The following is a 13,436-nucleotide window of genomic DNA, read 5'->3' on the forward strand; positions in this document are numbered from 1 at the left end:
CTACCATTGTTCTTCTCCTGTTTCATTTATCGTTTGAATTCCTACTTCATTTTTAAATTGATAATTTTTAATATATTTTATAGAACAGTCAGAAATTGATTTTTCATACATAATGTCACTGAAATTGATAGCAATCACAAAAATGATTATTTAATTGCACTCAGAGTAGTTGTCAAGTATATTCCACAATGTATATTTTGTAAAATTATGTATTAGCTACGAGAGGCTTGGTTTTGTGCAATAAATCACGTTTTGCATGCCATAACTGATTAAAGTAATCATAATCTAGCTATCGTTAGAAATGTGTACTTGTCCTGAGCAATTATTTCCATAATTCAACACACTTAAAGGTGCTTATATGCACGAGACAACAGCATTTGTTGGATCGCGGAGAAAATATTTTTTTCGCCGTTCGGCGATGCGCAACGCCAATACCAAATATTAATTGATTATATTAAACTACCTATACTCCATAGTGAGAGTGGACACCTCTCAAACCTTGAGAGAGCGTTTTGGCCCAAAATAATAATATTGTAAATTACTATGGCGAAAAATCGATCAAATTCAAGATATGCTGGAATCGATAACATCTCCCCCAGAGTATTGCAAAGTTGCGCTACAGCGATATGTGAACCACTCCATCATTTATTTTCACAATCATTACGTCATGCTACATTACCATCATGTTGGAAAATTCATTAAATCGTGCCTATCTTTAAAGCAGGTGACGCCAACAGTGCTAAGAACTATCGTCCTATTTCATTGTTATCCATTGTATCAAAAGTTCTTGAAAGGTTAATCTTCAGTAAGATCATCACTCACATCAACAAATCCATTAGTCCATCTTAGTTTGGCTTAACAAAGGGTTGTTCCACACTTCAACAGATGTTAATTCTAACTGACTTCATCACTAACACTTCTTTGCACTGATGTTATCTACCTTGACATCAGCAAGGCCTTTGACACGGTATCACACGTGATTTTACTTCAAAAGTTATGGTCAATTGGAATAACAGGCCCATTATGGTCCTGGTTCAAGATCTACCTGACTAACCGTTATCAAAGAGTCTCTATTAATAATGTCTACTCTGACTTGTTACCAATAGTTTCTGGTGTTCCACAGGGGAGCATCCTCGGTCCGTTATTGTTTCTAGTATATATCAATGATATGTCTGCATATAACCATCAATGCCAGCTTCTAAAGTTTGCAGACGATGCCAAATGTTTTAATCACATTAAATCGGTTTCTGACAAGGAAGACCTTCAAGATAACATTACTGCTCTTTTCGCCTGGTCACAGGACAATGACTTAAATTTCAATATAAAGAAATTTATTCACTTATCATTCAAACGCAAATTCCACACAACATACTCAATGTCTGATTCCATTATACCTCATGTAGATTCTCACAAGGATCTTGGCGTGATACTATCTGAAGATCTGAGCTGGGAGAAACATCATAAAACCATCATTGCCCGTGCTTACAGAACACTTGGTCTAATTCGACGGACATTTGTCTACAATCATTCACCTACTACCTTGGTTAGATTGTACGTATCCTTGGTAAGATCGCAATTACTTTACTGTACTCAGATCTGGCGACCACATTTGATGAAAGACATTGTTAACCTTGAGAGAATCCAACGCCGAGCCACTAAACACATCCTTAATGACTACACCAGCTGCTACAAAGATCGTCTAATTAACCTGAAGCTCCTTCCCCTCATATACATATTTGAACTGCAGGACATACTGTGTGCTATCAAGTCACTAAAGTCACCAACCTACCAGTTCAACATCAACAACTTTATCAGTTTCAACTCTTCTACTACTAGGGCTGGAGCAAGCAATAAACTCTTGATACCTCAACACCTTAACAACACAGCTCGACATTCTTATTTCCATCGGTTACCATCTTTGTGGAATGCCATCCCGATAATGGATATAAACACATCATATTCTACTCTCAAATCTAAGATTAAATCATTCTTATGGAATCACTTTCTAACGAATTTCGAAGAGAGCAACAACTGTACCTTTCACTTCCTTTGTCCTTGCAGAACCTGTCATCAATCCAGACCTCCAGTCACAAACTTCAAACATTTATAATTAATCAACATAACATTGTATAATTGTAGATAATTTTGTATTTAGGCAGGCTGATGGTGCAAGTTACCATCAGACCTTTGGTGTCACTTTTCACCATAAAGCATTAAATAAATAAATAAATATTTCGCGTTATTTTCACTAGAAGAGACGGATAAATTTGCTGCCACTTTAGTGTTTCCTTTATAAGACTCCCCCATTACACATTACTATAGTTTGTAAGGGGATTTGAAAATTTCGATTTTTAGGTTTGTGGACCCTAGCATAGCCGTATGAAGGCGGTTTATTGAACAAACCGCCACGCTTATGTTTACGTCTACCGCATCGTAAGCAAACGAACTTAACATGCAAACCAATAGGAATATAAAGAAAGGAAACAAAGATTTTAGAACTCCCATGTGTATAGGCGAAAACTATGATAAATAGGTTTAATCGATTTGACACATTTTTTCTTTAGTAACGGCTTGATTAAAACTTATGTAAATTTTTCCTTATACACGGTTAAAAATAAACACTACTCTAAAGAGTTCCCAGTGTAGGGAGGATTTAACACCCCAGGAGAGTAACCAACACTCTTAAGAGAATAACCATTACTCTTAAGAGTAAGTGACACCTCCATCAGAGCATGTGTTACCCCTTTAGTATAATGGTTACTTCAGGGTTTTAAATCCTCATTATACTGGGAATCCCTTAAAAGTTGTGGTTGCTTTTCATTTTAATGGTGTAGCTGGAACGCGTAATTTAAAGATTTTTTTTTTTTTAATCCTCAATATGCATACCTGTGCGAATTTGATGATTTTTTGCTGAGACGGTCGCAAATAGATGTTTGCTTTGGTATCTGCATTGTTCAGACTTGCATGGTATTATCAAAAAGTTTCATGTTTACCTAGCACTGTGCTGAAACAATCAATAGTATAAATGTATAGGTTATGTCTGAACTAAAGCACACTGTAAAAATTTACTAGTGAATTGCTCTGCCACAATACTCACTACTTTTAGTAGTGACATTCACTACTAGGGACCCGCCGATTATGCTGGCATAATTTTGAGCATAATAGGTACCTAAAAGCATTGAGCATAATGCCAGAATAATAGGTTAAATATTTGTACGATAGTATAAATTCTTGCTGGAAAAATGACAATTGCAAACGAAGACCGATATACTCTAATAGAGCATTCAGTAACTCTAATAGAACAATCATCAAACTGACTGTTTTATTAGAGTATATCGATCTTTTCTCTAAATGCAGCAAGAATTTATTATTTATGCTCCAGCCACTCATTTTTTTCTATGCAGTGTTAAACTAGTAGCAAAGCATATGAACTAAGGCATGAACATTGAGCATAATCGAGCATAATAGGTAAATATTGAGCATTAATTTAAGCATAATAGGTGAATTTTTGAGCAGTGCAGCATAGCATAATAGGTAAAATTACGAGCATAATCGGCGGGTCTCTATTCACTACTTTTTGTAGTGAACGTCACTACTTTTTGTAGTGAACGTTACTACTTTTTGTAGTGAACATCACTACTTTTTGTATTGAACATCACTACTTGGTGATAAATGTAGTGACGTTCACTACAAATTAGTAGTGAACGTCACTACACAAAAATAGTGAGTATTGTGGCAGACATTAGTAGTGACCTTCACTAGTTTGTTTTTACCGTGCATAAGAGAGAGAAAAACCATCAGTTTTATTAATGAAAAACACAGTAACAGTATAATTATATCCTCGGACATATACTACCACAAATAGGGCAATATAAGCTCCACATCCACAAGTTGGAATGGCAAGGGTAACAATATAATTTTTGAAAATCTCTGCATGGGTTGTTGACACTTTGCATGCGTACATGTCTTTCAATGATTCTTAAGACCAGTTTTCCAAGACTGGGTCACATCAATTGTCTATGACTAATCTCCTGAGAATTAAATAAGCAAAACGTTATATAAAAGATTGTAAGGATTTCATTATCTAGCTTTCATACTATACAAAAGTTTAAAATGTTGACCTATTGATGTGATCAATTTATTTGTATAGCAACTTTTGATGATGGATCAAAATGCAGAACTTCATGATATAGAGACATTCAAAGGTACAAGTGTTAACAACATTAAATTTTAATGATATAACAGCCAAAGCTGTAAAAATGATCTCTCACACTGTAAAAATTTAGTAATGAATTGCTCTGCCACAATACTCACTACTTTTTGCAGTGAACGTCACTACTTGGTGGTCAATGTAGTGACGTTCACTACAAAATTAGTAGTGAACGTCACTACACAAAAATAGTGAGTATTGTGGCAGACATTAGTAGTGACGTTCACTACATTTAGTAGTGACGTTCACTAGTTTGTTTTTACTGTGCATCAATGTGACCAAAATATCTGTAAGAATCCCACACTGCGCAAAAAATTATAATACATGATGTTTCATGCATAGCGAATTATAACAATTCCTTGAGTCAGAAATACCCGAATGTGTGTAATTCCTGAAATAAAAGAAATGTATATGGAATTGTGAAAGGAATTGTCACAACCAATTTATATTTCGGTACTTATATACACGAATGTGCCTAATTCCTTTAAGGAAATGTGCATGGATTATGGCAATTTTGTTCAAATGCGTAGGAAAGATTTTCAGAGTGGGGCGTGACCAGTTAACCATAAACCCATGCAGACACACAGGGTCCATTGATACGGTTTCTCTGTATCCTATTCAATCGTGCATTTAAAAATGTGCTGTGGGGTGTGTTATCACTAGCTAATAACCCTACACCTATAAAGCATAGCTATATCTCTTCACTTCCTATATGTTCCTCTACACCTACTGCATACGCTTGATGAATTTATATATTAGGCCCATATTTTGGGAATGATAATTTGTTTCTCATCCACTGTCTGTATCCTTCTTAGGCTACCCGCATGGTAAGCCATTATTTACTCTGTGTGTGCTCAGAAGAACATGTGATACCAAACCATCATAATTTGCATTGAAACTAGATGGAGTTTTTAAAATTAACGGCTACAGTGCACTATGCATCGCCGTTTTCCTTAGTAAATTACTGCAGTATATTCCGTTTTTCAACATTCAACTGAAATTCCACTATGGTTAAAGCGATAGAGCATGATTGCAGCTAAAAACTGATGTAAACTTGTGCGAGAAAAGAAAGACGATTTGGACAAGGTCTGTACATTAGTGTATAAATACTATAATGGCCTAATGGTAATGCACTCCCGCCCGCATCATAATAATTAGAAAGTCTGGCTGAGAACCAATAATCACCAAACAGGGGCTTTATGTGAGAAATCATGGTCATGTGAGGTATTTTCTTTATACGAGCTTTACATACTTCACACTACAAGGATTACAATATGTGACCGGATTTGACAAAACCAGGCTTCCACACACATCCAATTCTTTGACTGTAACGCTTGTAACTTTATGATGCAGTACATTAGTGACCTACAATTTTCACACAATGTATTCATTGCATTATATAATAACAGATCCAAATTTGAAACTGATAGCATACTCCTACATTGAGTTATGAACCTTTAAAGCCATAAATCTGGATGTGTGTGGAAGCCTGGTTTTGTCAAATCCGGTCACATATTAATAGTATAATCCGCAAAGTGAAACATCGTTACCTTTCAACTGGGATATCTGTTCTAGTAGGTGTTCCCATACTGAGTGTACATCACTTGAATACCAAACTGCGTTCACGGTTAGCAACTTTGATTTTCAACATCCTTGTTTGTTTCTCTTGATAAGTCAACTTCACTACAAAGTCTTGTAATTGTAATTGTAATTGTAATTGTAATTTTTAAGCAGGGAGTCCACTCAGTAAAACTGATTTTCAGTGGAGCCCTGAACAAACATACAATAGACACATACAATAACTAATAATATACAAAAAAAACAAACAAACATACATACACAACTAAGGATACATAGACAAAATTACACAGGAATTAAGAATTAAGATAATAATTACGAAATGACGACAAGTCTTAATAATTTCTGGTTTAATCGTCGGTGTTCAGTAACTCCCATACACTCACGCACTACAGTGTGACTGCCCTCTTAGACTTAGATCTGTTACTATCCTCAATTCCAGTTAAACCTTTTCCACATCACGGATATTGCACTCTTTCTGCGATTCAAACTTCTCACTGCACGGGATCCGGTAAATATTTGAACAACGGATATCACGTGCAAACAGAAAAGAAAAAACTACACACGCTTTTGTGTTTAATACAGTGCCTCGTACAGTACAATGAATGGCGTTACAGTTGCGGTGGACTGTTGATGCCACATTCCGGACTGCTTTTGTGTGATGGTTGTATGGCTTCTCGTGTGGAGGTATGCATTTCTGTGTGTGCATAGAACTTTGGCTGATTGGCTACTAGCACTTGGCCCAAAAAGTGAGGGGCCAAAACATGCATTTGAAAATAGTGTGGGACCCAGCTCCCCTTGGCCATCCGGTTCCGATGCCCTTGATTTTGTGATACACTTATAGATTCACTTACAGATTTCCTGAAATTTTCGTTAATTTTAAATTTCGTTATAGAAACATCATGGAAACATATCTTTTTGTGAAGTGCCATATGGTAGCGCAAACCCAATTGTACAGTAGAATGCAATAAACGCGATTGGTGAAATTCTTAAGAAGTCGAAATTTTTTGGATCACTTGTTTGACAATGATGGAATGCAATACCAGCAAAATCTATTATAGCATTGTTATTCTCAAAGTTAAAGAAATTCGAAAATCTATATTTCGTTTTAGTACGTGTAAGGAGAGAGAAGATATAAGCGTTAGTTTGCCTTACGTTGGACAAGCGGATCGTCATAGTTTTTCTCATGTTTTCGCCTTTAATCAGCTTCTAGGAAATTCCTAAAAACAAAACCTACTCAGCAATAGTTTCGAATTTGATGTTGCAAGGTACATTTTGGTAGAGGACTGCGTTCGAAAGTTTTAACCGTTTGTTTAAACGCCTGTAATTTATTTTACGTATTGTCACTGTACGAATCGATATCTCTACGTTCGCGCTTTATAGAAGATTTTGTAAGTGTGCGAAAAGAGGAAGAAAAATAAGGAGAAAATAAGCCTATTTTTGAAGTCAACTTCTGTTGTAGACTACGTTCTTGTACTAATATTTACTGTTGTGATGTCGTCCTATTCGCCTGGAAGCGCTGTAGTGGATATAGTTTGTGGCTCTTTAACCGCTAGTTTGTGTGTGAAGGATTTGTACAATGGATCTAGCCGCTGTGTTCGTCTTGGCTCAGTAGTATTGACTCCTTGTGAATTTGAGCGTCATCCTGGAAGAGGTACTACCAAAAATCTATTCGTTTAATGTAAATCATTAGGAGAATTTTATTGAGTCGTATACTAGTTCTGAAGGGAAGAATTGTTTTAAGTTTGCAGCGCCTTGTGGTTCTTCAACGGTTAAGGTAGCATCCTGGAGGATTAATGTTGCGTCAATCAATGACGCCTCATCTTTACCACCGCCTGGTGTTACTCTAGCTACTCCTCGTCAATCATCTGGATTTGTGGATAATTCAGATGCCGCTTCAGTCCACAAGGTTTTGGACCCTGTTTTTGCTTTACCTTGCATGAATCGGCAGCTTCTGTCAGCAATTTTTCAATTAACACTTCCACAGTGCCAGCCAGCAAGTCCTTAGATCTTTGTTTATCATCTCCAATCAGCAAGTCCTTTGATAATAGTTCATCATCTCCAACTAACATGTCCTTTGTTGATAGTCCACCTCCAGTCAGCAAGTCCTTTGAACATAGTTCACCATCTCTAACCAGCAAGTCCTTTGTTGATAGTCCACTTCCAGCCAGCAAGTCCCTGTTTACTGTTTCAGCTCCTGTGTCACCTCCCAACTTGGATGGTACTCCCAGCTCTCCATCTTCCTGGCATTGTCCTTTGTGTGTCAAGCATTGTTCATCTTGCTCTTTACTCTGGCAAAACATAAATTCTGTTCACATATCAAGGCTTGTTTTCCCATGTGTTACTTTCTTTTAGTCATGTAGTCGTTTAGTCTGTTACCTTTATTCTTGTCGGTGGGTTTCCCATGCACGTTTTCACAATTCTGGCTGTCGTCCTTTACTTAGTCTTGGTGTACGCTGTGGTGCTCCACTTGTACCAGCTAACGAGGTTGTGGAGGTGCCTAGAGTTTTTCATTCTGCTTCAAAGTTAACTCCTACTGTTTTTCTTCCTGATACTAATTCCTTTTCTTCTCTTGACCCTCTAAACATTGGGCTGCTTTCTGCTTCTGCTGGCTCTTTTCAAAGACCTCCTGCTGCGGAATCCGAAGTGCATAATGTGTTACTTGATCATGTAATGGTTTGTCCTGTTACTACGGTATCTCACATCCCTCGCAGTGTTCGTCCCCTCTTGGCTCATGTCCTAAGTGTGGAACTTCAAAGAGCTTGATCATCATCTTGGTGATTTGTTAGATTGCTAATGTTTGCAAAAGCAGTTCTGCGAATTCCAGTGAGACATCACCGCTGACGCAATGTTCTTAGTTCCATTCTTCTTGACCGTTTGCACATTTGGTCTCTCTATGGTCATCCATGTGGGATGATCTCAACGGCACTAAACATCGCCACAGCACTATCCGCAACTATTTCAATAAAGCTCGTGCTTTGTATTGGGCACGTGAGGGTAGGTATAGTTACGCTCTTCAAACTCTTGCCTCTACTGGAGTTGAGGATATGATTATGATGCCTATCAGCATCTCCTTAAGCGCCACCTACTTCTTCATACCCTGACTGTAATGATTACCCATCTTCTCCATCTGTTCCTAGAGATTTCCAACTAAATTAAATAATTAACATTCCATGCATTCATTACCCTGACAAATATTGTGCTATTTTTCAGGGACATTTTAGTGCAAACCCACCCCAATTGGTGGTTCCTATCAAAAGACATAAGCAAAAGAAGTTGACAGTGTGATGATTTTTGTGTACAGTATTTTCAATGTTTTTTACATATATCGCATGGCACCAAACAGAATATTCATAAATCTAGATAGGAAACTAATAATGACATGAAATTTTCACCACATAACTATTTTATGGAAAACAGCATGTGAGCTAGGTAAAAACATCTCAAGAGTGACCACTTCTTTGTAGACTGACCGCTCAGAATATTACATGAACAAAGAAAGTGATTCACAAATGAAACTGTGTGTATTATGTAATACTAAGTATACACAGGTACCTAATGCATTTTCAAGGATAACTAACTAGAAAAATTAGTAATATTATATCTAATCCAAAACAGCCAAGCAGTAAAAAAAGTGTGCAGCCCTCAAAAAGGCTATGGTGAAAAAAGATGTGAAATCCAAGGTGGCGGCCAAAAAATGGCTGTGATGCTAGGTTAATGGTAAAAATTTTAATAACGACAATTCAGTTGAATTGTGACCGGATTTCACATAACAAGGCTTCCACACACACAAAATCAAACTGATGATTTTACCAGAAATGGATTGCTGGTCTAATACACTATCATATTTTACACTGTACTTCCTTCAGCACTGACAAGTCTGGTTTCTGTAGCAGCTTTCTTCCGACCCTGTCAAAGCCACGAGTGTGAGATTGGCACCATTAAAAGGCCATGGCTTTGTGATAATGGTGTGTAGTGAGCTGGGACTTCACAGATAGCTCGCCAATAGTGTTCTCAGTCAATTTGGAGTAATTTGAGGGCCATGTAGGGCCATGGAGAGCCCAAACTTGGCCTCTGGATTCCAATCGTCTTCTTACTCCATTTTATACCCGTATATTAAGACAACCATCCACCCCCACCCTCCCACCCTATTACTACCATCTGTGATATAATAACCCGCTCGAAAAAAGCTGCTCAAAACAGGGAAAATTTTGGGTATCAGAAATGTATACACCCACTCAGTGATAGCTAGTGAACAGATGAACAATTGGTACAAATTTTGTTTGCACAGCTGTAGGCACTGGGAAGTTATTACACAATGATTCCTTAAAATCGCCATATCTCCTAACAAAGCTTTCTGCGTCGAAGCCTTGTTTTGTCAAATTCAGTCACAATTATTGTGCCACTTGGTCTTGGCAATAAATTCACCTGAACTGTTCTTATTAAAATTTATACCATTTACCTACCATCACAGCCATTTCTTGGCCACCACCTTGGATTTCACATCTTTTATCACCATAGCCTTTTCGAGGGCCGCACACTTTTTTAAAGCTTGGCTGTTTTGGATTAGATTTCACTTCTTTTTGTATTTGTATACTCCAAAGCCGCCTATGGCCAGCTTAGGGGCTTTTTAAACCTATTTTTTTCTTTTCTACAGGAAGAAGAAAAGATGAAGCAGATGAATACTTTAAATATTTCTGATTTTATCAATAAATGTACAAATTATATATATATAATACATATATTTATTACAGAACTCTACATGGCGGTTTCTTTGTAACTGAACACTCTACAAGGTGACTTCTTCTAGCTGCTCTCTCTACAGGGTGAATTATTTGTAGCTGAACAATCTACAAGGTAACTTCTTCTAGCTGATCTCTCTACAGGGTGAATTGTTTGTAGCTGAACAATCTACAAGGTAACTTCTTCTAGCTGATCTCTCTATAGGGTGATTTGTTTGTAGCTGAACTATCTACAAGGTAACTTTCTCTGGCTGATCTTTCTACAGGGTGATTTGTTTGCAGCTGAACTCTCTACTAGGTAACTTGTTTTAGCTGATCTCTCTACAGGATCACTGTTTCTAGCTGATCTCTCTACAGGGTAAATTGTTTCTAGCTGAACTCTCTACAGGGTGACTTCTTCTAGCTGATCTCTCTACAGGGTGATTTGTTTGTAGCTGAACTCTCTACAAGGTAACTTCTTCTACTATAGCTGATCTCTCTACAGGATCACTTGTTTGTATAGTAGCTGAATTCTGTACAGGTGATTTGTTTGCAGCTGAACTCTCTACATGATGGTTTCTTTGTAGCTGAACTCTATACAAGCAAGAGTTCATAATATATAATTATGTGACTGAATTTGACGAAACAAGGCTTCGACGCAGAAAGCTTTGTTAGGAGATATGGCGATTTTAAGGAATCATTGTGTAATAACTTCCCAGTGCCTACAGCTGTGCAAACAAAATTTGCACCAATTGTTCATCTGTTCACTAGCTATCACTGAGTGGGTGTATACATTTCTGATACCCAAAATTTGCCGTTTTGAGCAGCTTTTTTCGAGCGGGTAATAATATCACAGGTGGTAGTAATAGGGTGGGAGGGTGGGGATGGACGGTGGTCTTAATATAGGAGTATAAAATGAAGAAAGAAGACGATTGGAATCCAGAGGCCAAATTTGGGCTCTCCATGGCCCTCAAATTACTCTAAATTGACTGAGAACGCTATTGGCGAGCTCTCTGTGAAGTCCCAGCTCACTACACACCATTATCACAAAGCCATGGCCATTTAATGGTGCCAATCTCACACTCGTGGCTTTGACAGGGTCGAAAGAAAGCTGCTGCAGAAACCAGACTTGCCAGTGCTGAAGGAAGTACAGTGTGAAATATGATAGTGTATTAGACCATCAATCCATTTCTGGTAAAATCATCAGTTTGATTTTGTGTGTGTGGAAGCCTTGTTATGTGAAATCCGGTCACATATATTTAGGAGAGTATCCAACGCCAATATTACCCCTTCAAAACACACTGCGTAATAATTGTGCAACATTGTGTAACATATCGGAATATTTTAGTATAATTTCAGTAAACTCCAACACATGACTTCACCTTGAAAGACTTGTTGATAGGCGTTGATATACCAAAGGGAAGACCTGCAAGCACTTCAAGGCCCTTATAGCGCTTGATGCAAGTTAAAACCTTTGGTGATGATGACTATTGCGTAACATTATTACGCAGTGCGTTTTGAAGGGGCAATACAGCAATTGATACTCTCCTAAATATATATATTATGTACTCTTGCTACAAGGTAACTTCTTCTAGCTGATCTCTCTACAGGATCACTTGTTTGTAGCTGAATTCTGTGCAGGTGATTTGTTTTCTGCTGAACTCTCTCTACATGATGGTTTCTTTGTAGCTGAACTCTCTACAAGATAACTTCTTCTAGCTGATCTCTCTACAGGTGATTTGTTTGCAGCTGAACTCTCTACATGGTGGTTTCTTTGTAGCTGAACTCTCTACAAGGTAATGTCTTCTAGTTAATCTCTGTACAGGGTGAATTGTTTGTAGCTGAACTCTCTACAAGGCATATAACTTCTTCTAGCTGATCTCTGCAATTTGTTTGTAGCTGAACTCTCTACAGGTAATTTGTTCGTGGCTAAACTCTCTACATGATGGTTTCTTTGTAACTGAACTCTCTAAAAAGTAACTTTTTCTAGATGACCTCTCTACAGTGCGAATTAATTGTAGCTGGATTTTTTACAGGGTGATTTGTTTGCAGCTGAATTCTCTACATGGTGGTGTCTTTGTAGCTGAACTCTCTACAAGGTGACTTCTTCTAGCTGATCTTTCTACAGGGTGATTTGTTTGTAGCTGAATTATCTACAAGGTAACTTCTTCTAGCTGATCTCTCTGCATGGTGATTTGTTTGTAGCTTAATTCTGTATAGGTGACATGTTTGCAGCTGAGCTTTTTACAGAATGGTTTCTTTGTAGCTAAACTCTCTACAAGCTAATTTCTTCTAACTGATCTTTCTACAGGGCAATTTGTTTGTGGCTGAACTTTTTACAGGGTGATTTGTTTGCAGCTGAACTCTCTACAAGGTGACTTCTTATAGCTGATCTTTCTACAGAGTGATTTGCTTGTAGCTGAACTCTCTACAACGAAACTTCTTCTAACTGATCTCTGTACAGGGCGAATTGTTTGTAGCTGAACTATCTACAAGGTAATTTCTTCTAGCTGATCTCTCTACAGGATGATCTGTTTGCAGATGAATTCTGTACAGGTGATTTGTTTGCAGCTGAGCTCTTTACAGAATGGTTTCTTTATAGGTGAACTCTCTACAAGGTAACTTCTTCTAGCTGATCTTTCTACAGAGTGATTTGTTTGTAGCTGAACTATCTAAAAGGTAACTTCTTCTAGCTGATCTCTCTACATGGTCACTAGTTTGTAGCTGAAATCTATACATGATGGTTTCTTTGTAACTGAACTCTCTACAAGGTGTCTTCTTCTAGCTGATCTTTCTAATGGGTGATTTGTTTGCAGCTGAACTCTCTACAGGGTGATTTGTTTTTAGCTGAAGTATCTACAAAGCAACTTCTTCTAGCTGATATTTCTACAGGGTGATTTGGTTGTAGCTGAATTCTGTACAGGTGA

The sequence above is a fragment of the Dysidea avara genome, chromosome 2 (genome assembly GCF_963678975.1).
Source record: "Dysidea avara chromosome 2, odDysAvar1.4, whole genome shotgun sequence".
NCBI classification, from domain to species: Eukaryota; Metazoa; Porifera; class Demospongiae; order Dictyoceratida; family Dysideidae; genus Dysidea; species Dysidea avara.